This window comes from Podarcis melisellensis (assembly GCF_964234715.1).
Source record: "Podarcis melisellensis genome assembly, contig: HAP1_SCAFFOLD_141, whole genome shotgun sequence".
Taxonomy (NCBI): Eukaryota; Metazoa; Chordata; class Lepidosauria; order Squamata; family Lacertidae; genus Podarcis; species Podarcis melisellensis.
Genome location: NW_028113058.1, coordinates 57,681 through 61,691, shown reverse-complemented (window position 1 = coordinate 61,691; position 4,011 = coordinate 57,681). Strand labels below are relative to the sequence as shown.

The 4,011-nt window shown below is 47.2% G+C and overlaps 1 long non-coding RNA gene across 1 annotated transcript; it reads left to right on the top strand.

Annotated features, from left to right (window-relative positions):
- Positions 1–1,135: 1,135 nt before the first annotated feature.
- LOC309362396 lies at positions 1,136–3,611 on the top strand. The gene is made up of 2 exons (XR_014164946.1): positions 1,136–1,413; positions 2,105–3,611. It is a non-coding gene; the product is annotated as an uncharacterized lncRNA (long non-coding RNA).
- Positions 3,612–4,011: the final 400 nt, after the last annotated feature.

The following is a 4,011-nucleotide window of genomic DNA, read 5'->3' as shown; positions in this document are numbered from 1 at the left end:
ATGTACAAATATTGATGCTTATAAATTAAAATTGGTTTTTTTAAAAAAATTAATTAAATATAAAAAGGTTAAAAATTGGGGATAAGAACTTGTTGAATTAACAAATTTGAATTGGAATATAAGAAGGGGAGGTGTGGGGAAGTCGGGGAAATATGTTATAGAAAAATAAGGATTGTAAATTGTATGTGTCAGGGGTTCAGGAGTGGAGGCACAGGGGAAGGAGGAAGCGGAGAGCGAAGGGGAACAATCCGAGGGCAGTGTAGGTGAGGAAGACAGTGGGGCAAGAGATTCCATGAGTCTGTCCAGTGAGTCGGAAGATTCACAGAAGGGGGCACCCATAGCCAGAGCAAGGGGGTTCCCGGGAGGGAGGCACCAGGAGCAAGGAACCAGCGGTGACTCCCAAAGCAGCAGCTGGAGATCGGGACCAGTTTCCCCACCAGAGCGTAGCGGGGGGGGGGAAGATTCCCAGGTGTCAGGACCGGTTTCCACTCCAGGGGAAAGAGAAGATGAGTCAGGGCTGACCACGCCCCTGTCGCTGGGTGAGGGAATAGAGGGGAAGTCAGATCCAGTTAGCCCTCCCGAAGGAGGAAGCAGTGAAAGGAGCAGTGTAACGGTCAGGGGGAAGGTTACCGGCTGGGAGCGCGCGCCAAGTTCAAATGCACAGGCGCGCGGGACAGCCGGGAGCGCAGACTGGGAGCCAGGTCCTAAAGCACGCCGGAGGCAGGGGGAAGAATCCGGGGACTCATCAGCATCAGAAGAGTCCAGAAAGGGCAACACCCCAGCGGGCAGAAGGACCCAGAGGAGAAAGGAGCAAAGGAGGAGGTGGAGCAAGGCTAGGGTCTTGAACTGGTGTCTGGGGGGAGGAGATTCAGACGGAGCTTCAGCGGTCTAGGGTTGAGACATAGAGCTGCGCGCCGCGGCTTTGGAATCGAAACTGAACCTTAATAAAGACTTTTGTATATAACAAGAACTCGCGTTGGTCCTCTGTGAGCTGGGACCTTGGGCAGCTCTGACAGTATGTGTTTTTAATTTTCTTTTTTTCTGGTCTTTTTTTGTATTTTGTTTTTCTTTTTTGATTTTTTAATGTACTAAAGTGGAAAATTCCAATAAATATATTTTTTTTAAAAAAGGAGTACCGGACACTTCGAATAGGCGAGTCACCTGCAATCCAACCCTTTGTAGCTTGTCCTTATTGTCTGAAACTAGTTTGGTTGTGTGCCAGTCTCTGAATGTTACCACAACTCTGTTTAGGTCCTTGTCTGGCAGAAATTTAACATTAATGATGTTTTCTGCTGGGACGAACCCTCTAACGGCTAATTCAGTTTTCTTGAGAATATAGATTCTCTGTTGTGCTGGGGAAAGGAGATCTTTGTGCATGTATACGGGTAGGATGATAAGTTTTTGTTTACAGTGGTGCCTCACAAGACAAAATTAATTCGTTCCGCAAGTCTTTTCGTCTTGCGAGTTTTTCGTCTTGCGAAGCACGGTTTCCCATAGGAATGCATTAAAAATCAATTAATGCGTTCCTATGGAAACCGCCTTCAGACCAGGTCCGGGGACAGTCTGTCCCCCGACCTCTTCTGAAGGCTGGCGGGGGGCAAAAGTCTTTGCTCCCCCCTGCCTGCCTTCCCGGGAGAGCGGAAAACGCAGCGCTGCCTTCCCGCTCTCCCGGAAAGGCAGGCAGGGGGGACAAAAGTCCACCCGCCCACCTTCGGAAGAGGTCCTGGACCTCTTCTGAAGGCTGGCGGTGGGCAAAAGTCTTTGCTCCCCCCCGCCTGCCTTCAAAAGCCGTCCGGGATAGCGGGAAGCGCTTCCCTGCTATCCCGGACCGCTTTTAAAATGCTGGCGGTGGGGAGCAAAGCCTTTCGCCCCCGCCGGCCTTCCTGGACCTCTTCTGAAGTCCGGAGGGGGGGGGAAAGGCTTTGCTCCCCACCGCCAGCATTTAAAAGAGGTCCCCGGAGATTTCCCTATGGGCTTTCGTCTTGCGAAGCAAGCCCATAGGGAAAATCGTCTAGCGAAGCGTCGCAAAAACCGAAAAACCCTTTCGTCTTGCGGGTTTTTCGTCTTGCGAGGCATTCGTCTTGCGGGGCACCACTGTATTTAGAATTAGATTTCTGCGAGAGTATGTTGTTTTAGGAGGAGTTTCTTGCTTAGGGATCGGGTTTTCCCTTGATTTTCCCGCGGTTCCATTCGGGTGCGCTAGTTGCTCTGTTGAATTGTGAAGCCCAGCCTTATGGAGTTCCTCTGTTGAATTGAAAAGCCCAGCCTTATGGAGGTTTTTATTTGAGCTTGGGCTTCAGCGTTTATCAAGGGGTGGCAGAGCTGGGCTCGTTGGGTTTGAATTCTCTAATAGTTTAAATAGTCTTGTGAAGTTCGTTTTCTTTGTTCGGGATGGGAGCTTTGTCTTCCTTCCCATTTTTACGTTCTTGGGCTTCTTCTCTTTATTCCTGGGACACTTCCCCTTTAAGAGGGGTTTCTTAGGGTCAAATAAGTTTCCCTTCTGGTTTGATTTGATCCTAGATGTTTTCCTTTTTTCCACATCATGTTGGGTTTTATTTTCCTTAATGCTGTTATCGTTTGGTGTGCTAGAGAGAACTTTATATGAATGCAAGTTGTCTATTCTCCTAGTTATTTCAGTCAGGGCGGTAAGTAGGCCCAAGCATTCTGAGAGGAAGTCTTTGATGTGTCCCAGTTCTCTGCCTATCTGCAACTTCTGTTCATTTAACAGATCATTATATAGTCCTGTTAGTATGTAGGGGTGACATTTCAAGTCCAGATATTGGGCTCTTGTGTCCTCCAGGTCCTCATTCGTCACAGTGTGAAACCCCATCTTCTCCCCGGGCCTGGGTCTTTGGGAGGGCTCATTTGCCTTAATTACTGAGTTTTCCTCTTGTGACTCTTGTTCCTGCTCCAGCCCCGGTTGATTCACTAAGGTTTCATTCTCTATGGTAACTTGTTTTATTTCCGTTGCCAGATTGACTCCCACCCCTTCTTCATCTATTTCCATGAGCTCCCCGTACCTAGTGCGGTCTATTGACCATTCGTGGGGGTGTCGTTTCTCAGCATTACTTATTTTATCTGTTTTTGGTTTAAAATAGTGTGAGATTTTCACCTGTCTTCCTCTTGTAGAGGGTTCAGCCGCTTTGGTGAGGGGGATTCCCAGCTCTTTATAGCTCTGTCTTGTGAACACCATTCCCTAAGTTGAAAGCTTCCCTTATTGGGAACTTTATTGTAGAAATAAAGGTAGAGGTAAAGTTTGGAAGTCCGGTATCCAGGCTGTTGGATCAGGGAGCCTCCCTACTTTCCCTCCTTAAGCCTTAACTTGGGGCGGGAGGGTATTCATGGGGGAGTTCTTGGACTTATCTTATCGAAGTTAGGCTCAATGGAGTTCAGCGGTTTCCTCTGCTTCTTTGGCTGTATTTCAAGCCAATCCGTCGTCCGGGAGCTCCAAGGATGTGAGTCAGTGTAGTAGTATCAATAAACAGTGTGACGGTAAAAAAATAAAACAATAAAAGAATAAACTAATTAAAACGAGGCGACAAGACAGACAGCCAATAGTCTTTAAGGTCCTTAAGGTGCAGTTTTGAGGTCTTGAAGAGGCTAAAACTAATTTTAAAAAAAAGCTTAGTTGAAGTCGGAGGCTCTAATTAGGCTGCTACCTCCGTTGCCATCTTGGAGCCTCTTGTCGTGAAACCAATTTATTCTCCGGTCTTTGGTAATTTGGTAATTTCTAAAGTCTTTTAAAGTTTTCACACACCTTTGTTCTGGATCCTTCTCACCTCCTTGCAAGGGGGTCTCTGCTGCAACAGAAAAATAAAGATCTGCCTTGCTTTGACTGGTTTTTGCCTCTATTCTTTCTTTTCTGACCCACTGGGTCCTTGATGCAGATTTGGGTTGTAAGAGACAACCCAGCCCCCTCTATTTCCCTGTGTTCCCCTGTGTTCCCTCTATTTCTTCACATTTCCACGTTTCCAATTTTTAAATTTAAAAACACTCTCAACAGTGTTTTAG